General features: G+C 41.8%; 1 long non-coding RNA gene across 1 annotated transcript; it reads right to left on the bottom strand.

The window, feature by feature from the left end:
• Window positions 1–2,157: 2,157 nt before the first annotated feature.
• On the bottom strand, window positions 2,158–3,183 carry LOC124380317. The gene is made up of 2 exons (XR_006924660.1): window positions 3,088–3,183; window positions 2,158–2,980 (listed from the first exon to the last, which is right to left on the bottom strand). It is a non-coding gene; the product is annotated as an uncharacterized LOC124380317 (long non-coding RNA).
• Between the last annotated feature and the right edge of the window lie 2,430 nt (window positions 3,184–5,613).

Genomic DNA, 5,613 nt, shown 5'->3' with positions numbered 1-5,613 from the left:
GCTGCTGTTTTTTAAGATGCTCATTTTTGAGAGTCTTTTATTTTTTAATAGAATCATTCTAAACTGGTGAAGGCAGCTTTTAAATGTATTTTAAGTTATTTTAATGTGTTTTAATGTGTTTTATTCTTGCTTTAAAGGACGTCAGGAGTAACAGGTTTATGTGCCAACTGATTAATTTTATTTTTGTTCAAGCAAAAGTGGTCAAATACCTGAGCAGGAAAAACAAATACAAATATGCGGATCACGAAAAAGAAACCTATACTGGATCAGTGGAGGCCCACACCGTCACACCAGCGACCACCACAGGTATCGTTAACCAACAAGGTACCGGTGTAAATTGTGCTGCTGTTGGCTGAAGGAGGAGAAGGAGAGGAGGAAGACGTCTACAGAGACAGTAGGGAAAGGAGAATTGGAGGAGAGTGGAGGTTCGGGTTGGTACTTTAAATGTTGGTACTATGACGGGTAAAGGGAGAGAGGGAGCTGATATGATGGAGAGGAAAAAGGTAGAGATGTTGTGTTTAGGAGACCAAGTGGAAAGGGAGTAAGAGCAGGAACATTGGAGGTGTTTAAACTGTTCTCTCATGGTGTGGATGGAAAGAGAAATGGTGTAGGGGGATTCTGAAGGAAGAGTACAGTAAGAGTGTAGTGAAGGTGAAGAGAGTTTCTGATAGAGTGATGAACGTGAAGCTGGAAGTTGAAGGGATGATGATAAATGTCATCAGTGCCTATGCTCCACAAGTGGGTTGTGAGATGGAAGAGAAGGAAAGATTCTGGAGTGAATTAGATGAAGTGGTAGAAGGTGAACCTAGGAATGAAAGATTGGTGATTGGTGCAGACTTTAATGGGCATGTAGGTGAAGGGAACAGATGTGATGAGGAGGTGATGGTAGGTATGGTCTTAAGGAGAGGAATGTGGAAGGGCAGATGGTGGTAGATTTTGCTAAAAGGATGAAAATGGCAGTGGTGAACACTTATTTTAAGAAGAAGGAGGATCATAGGGTGGCGTATAAGAGTAGAGGAAGGTGCACACAGGTGGATTATGTCCTATGTAGGAGATGCAACCTGAAGGAGATTGGAGACTGTAAGGTGTTGGCAGGGGACAGTGTAGCTAGACAGCATCGGATGGTGTAGGATGGTTTTGGAGGTGAAGAAGAAGAAGAGGAGAGTGAGGACTAAAAGAAGAATGAGATGGTGGAAACTGAAGGAGGAAGACTGTAGTGTGAGGTTCAGGGAAGAGGCCAGACAGTGTGTGAATGAGAGGGAGGGCAGTGGAGGGGTGCGGTTGCAGGGAGAGGAGGTGGAGAAGGTGGAGGAGTTCAGGTACCTGGAGTCAACAGTGCAAAGTAATGAAGAGTGTGTTAGAGAAGTGAAGAAAAGAGTGCAGGCAGGGTGGAGTGGGTGGAGAAGAGTGATAGCAGGAGTGATTAGTGATAGAAGAGTATCTGTGAGAGTGAAAGGGAAAGTTTATAGGACTGTGGTGAGACCTGAGATGTTGTATGGTTTAGAAACAGTGGCATTGAGTAAAAGACAGGAGGTGGAGCTGGAGGTAGCAGAGCTGAAGATGTTGAGATGTTCAGTGGGAGAGAGGATGATGGACAGGATTAGAAATGAGTTTATTAGAGGGACAGTGCATGTAGGACGTTTTGGAGACAAGGTGAGGGAGGTGTGATTGAGATGTTTGGACATGTGCAGAGGAGGGACATGGGGTATATCAGTAGAAGAATGCTGAGGATGGAACCACCAGGAAAGAGGAAAAGAGAAAGACCAAGTAGGCTAGATGTAGAAGACAGGGGGGTATGGAGACGGATGAGCCGCTGTCGAGACCCCTAATGGGAGAACCTGACAGAAGAAGTTGTTGATTTTAACTTTTACAAGACTATGGGGGATCTGAAGCTGTTCGAGGCTGTGCGATGTTGTAATGAAACTATTTAATGTTATTTATTTATTTGAATTATTGAGTCCTGATACCATCCAGAATATAAGATGACTTATTAAATGAGGGACTGTAAAATTAAAAGAAGTCTCTCTTTCTGTCCATCGGTCTCTCATTGTGTAATGGTTTTTGTCACTTTTTACCCTGAAACCTTACCAGTGAAGATGTGATGCGGTAGAACCTGAGGATCTCCGGAGAACACAAGGACAAAACTTTAACAAGAGCTTAGCAGGTCCAGGGATTCTTTTAATTTTACGATGTTCACCACACATGTTGGGATCTAAGCAAATGCTGAGTGTCTATGGGGGGGGGAGAAGGAGAGAAGGGGAGTGGAAGACAAGAGAAGAGGTGAGGAGAGGAGAAGAGACATCACCAATGGAAAGTATGCATAAAGCCAGAAGATCTCCATGTCACCTGACACAACTCTCCCTCTATGTTAGATGTAAAGCTCCATCATGCTGTTACACTAATTAGAAGAGAGCATTTACAGGAGAGTCAGGTGACCGACCATGCTGAATGCTGAAGAAAGGTCGAGGAGAAGCCATGGAACATTTACTGATCACCAGTGTGAAGTTTTTCAATAATAACAAGAATAACTTTGAGCATATTTTGACTAGGAGCTTGGAATTTGAGATGAGATGAGATATTGGAGGGTTTGTTGAGTTTTCCTGGAAGTTCTGTTTTTCTGATATGTAGGTTGCTTTAGAAGCTTATAAAACAGAGATGATGATGATGATGATGATGATGATGATATGTGGTAAAAGAAAAGTCTTGAGAGCTGTAGATAAACGAGTACTTAACTTGAGTAAAGGTAATAGTAATCCAGAATTCTAGTCTGGCATGAAGTACAGAAATCTTGAGAAGAAACTTTCTGCACAATGACTCACTGGAGCACATTTGACTTCCAGCAGTAATATTTAGGATGTGGAGAACATTACTTCTGTGTCCATTCACCTGCATTTATTAATATCAAAGTGACTGTGGAGCTGCAAACATGTGAGGATCTTCAAAGTCCAGAGCTGGAGAAGGTTCTGAGGCTGGAACCCCACTGACAAGACAATCAAACAAAAAAGGGGAAATGATGAGCAGAGAAACACAGGGATCAGCTACAGCTTGAAAACATCAACAAAAACAAACGCTACATACAGAACCCACCTGAGAAACCCTCAAACAAGCTCGGCCTACATTATTATCGCTGCTGCAACAAAACTAACAGAACTTAAATCATGTGGGTTCAAACTAAACAGCAGTGTGGGAGTCAAACAGGAAAGCAGAAGAAGAAATTTAAATGTATGTAAGAATCACCTCTGGTGGCCTGGAGGGGAATAGAACATGGTAGCCATGACAAGAGGTTTTCTCTCTCTCTCTCTCTCTCTCTCTCTCTCTCTCACTCTGGTCTGAAGAGAGATTTATCAAGCTATGACAAGAAATAGAAACAGGGGGGTGGAGGTGTTCAGCTCAATAAATCATTTACAATATTTAGGAAATTCAACTAAAAAAAAGGTAAAACTTCAGGCTTTTCCCCCAAATTTTATAGAAGCTTCACACAGTGTTTTGTAAACAATTTGGATATTTATCAGAAGTCCTTCTCCAGAGAAACCTACAACTGTCTTATTTATACACTGATATACACCTTGCTCAGGGGTCCAGCAATGGATCTTCCTCTATTTAGAAGTCCAATGTCTTAATGACTGAGCTTTTCTCTGGTGAAGAGTGAATTGTGTTTAAAATGTTCTCAGCATCTGAAATCTGGATGAAACCAGAAAAATTACATCATGCATTTCTGGTCAATGTTCTGGTGGAGATCCTGCTGTTACATGGTACATGTCTTCAGGGTGATACTGAAGAACAACATCAGCTCTACAATAATACATTTTAATCCCAGAGGGAAATTCATGAAAGTTTTCTCTTAGAGCATTTTAGACATAAATGTTTCTCATCAAGCCTCTAAGATCCTCCTGCTCTCCTCTGTACAGGAACTACAATGGCCTTTAGTTATAATTAACACAATCAGTCTAAACACACACACACACAGAAACAGACAGACAGAGACTGATATTTTTTAAATCGCACTAATTGCCTATTTGTTGAATTTGTATGTAAATGAGCTGATTAACATCCGTACTTGGCCCTCAGGTTTTTTAGCCAATCAGATCGCAGCTCATTTGGCAAAGACTCAAATTGCAAAAGATCCATCTGTTACCATGATGCCGTTGCCATGGTGACAGATGGTTTATGACCTAAAGGAGAGAAGCAGACTATCTATTTATCTGTGTTTAATTTAGGAAGATGGCGACTCGGCTGTGGGAGTGTCTGTGCTGGAATAAAGGTGATGTGTGGGATTAGTTGATGTAATGATGCAGTGGTGATGTCACCATGGTTTAGCAAGCAGATTATTCAGATTAACACATCAATTATTTACCATAGTATGTTTTTTTGTTGTTGTTTTTCTTTCTTCATTTTTTTTTTACAAAACTGAGAGGAGGAACCCTGACGTGACCAAAGGTGTTGACAAGGTCAAGGCTGAGATCAATAGATGTATAAGACACATGCTGCACCAATCAAAAGAAATGTAATCCAAAATGTCTTCCATGGTGGAAGTCTGAAACATCTGGCAGCTCTGGGTTTTCCTCAAAGGTCTAGAAGGTAGGCTCCCTGATCACCCTGACACCAGAAAGAAGAGTAAGTTTGCAATTGGATCATGGGATATCAATGAAGTCTGCTCTGATCAATGGATTAAACCAGCTCATGCTTCACACTTTCATGCTTCTCCAGGCTTCTTGAGACAATGTCATGTGTACCTTAGTGCTTCAGATGCAGAACTGTTATTCAGGCTGGACTCTGTAGCTGTATACAGATACACACAGATATTTAAATTCAGATTTTCTGACCCATCGCTATTTAACTTCATTTATCTCTTAAGCAAGTTTCCCAAAATTCAAGCTTCCTGACTCACCACTCTTTAAACTTCTTGACCCATTAACATGCTTCACTGACCAACTGATATTTTAGTTCCCTGATGCAGCAGGAAGTTCTGCTGACTCTGTAGATATTTGAGGGTTCCTTTGAACTAAGCATTGTTCATTTGGATTTGTTTGTTTCCCAAAATGTCAGAAAGATCTTTTCTAAATGTCTCTCAATTCTGTGACCTGGTCAAACTTCAGCTACAAGTCACATCGACTCAGCTCAGGCAGACAGACAGACATACAGACAGACAGACAGTGAGTCAGACAGACAGACAGACAGACAGACAGAGAGATAGACAGACAGACAGACAGACAGACAGACAGACAGACAGACAGGGTGTATGTGACAGGATCACTTTGCATGTAAGGAAAGAAATAGCAACAGAAAAGAAAAGAAGTCATTTGGAATTCTTTGACCAGGAACACACAGCTGTGCGTGTGTATGTGTGTGTGCACGTGTGTGTGTGTGCATGAGTTTGGGTGTGTGTGTTTGTGTGTGTGTTAGGCTTGCTAACTGTGAGATAGATGACAGTGTGGAGTGTGTGTGACAGGTTTTGAGTTGTGTGTGTATGTGTGTGACAGTAAGTGAGGGGTTTTTGTTTGAGTGTGTGAGACCCAATCCATCTCACTTAGCAACCACCCTCGCCATGGCAACCTGCCCCTACGGCCTTTGGGTGCACACACGCACACACACATGCACACATGCACACACACA

This window comes from Silurus meridionalis, chromosome 27 (assembly GCF_014805685.1).
Source record: "Silurus meridionalis isolate SWU-2019-XX chromosome 27, ASM1480568v1, whole genome shotgun sequence".
Lineage (NCBI taxonomy): Eukaryota > Metazoa > Chordata > Actinopteri > Siluriformes > Siluridae > Silurus > Silurus meridionalis.
The sequence above is the reverse complement of the archived record's forward strand: the minus strand, read 5'-3'. Positions and strand labels throughout refer to the sequence as shown.